Here is a 276-nt window from a genome sequence, read left to right as displayed (position 1 = left end):
GGGTCAAAGGAAGGTAAGTAAAAGACCTAAGGGATGTGATCCAGACAGGGCGTCAGCGCTTTTGTCTGGATCAGAGTGATACCTCAGTATCAACTAATTTCCTTCGGGGGTTTTACATCTGCCCTTATCTTCCCCTTCCTAATTCCCTTGTAACCACCATCTCTCCACCTGACCGGGTTAGGTGAGAATTTCCTGCATTACAGTCTCCTATGCTGGACCTATGATGTTTCGTTGGTTCTATGGCTTCATAGTGACCACCTTACTGATGGTCCGGAC

The sequence above is a fragment of the Sinocyclocheilus rhinocerous genome, unplaced genomic scaffold (assembly GCF_001515625.1).
Source record: "Sinocyclocheilus rhinocerous isolate Xijiao unplaced genomic scaffold, SAMN03320098_v1.1 scaffold3132, whole genome shotgun sequence".
NCBI classification, from domain to species: domain Eukaryota; kingdom Metazoa; phylum Chordata; class Actinopteri; order Cypriniformes; family Cyprinidae; genus Sinocyclocheilus; species Sinocyclocheilus rhinocerous.
Note: the sequence above shows the minus strand (reverse complement) of the source record.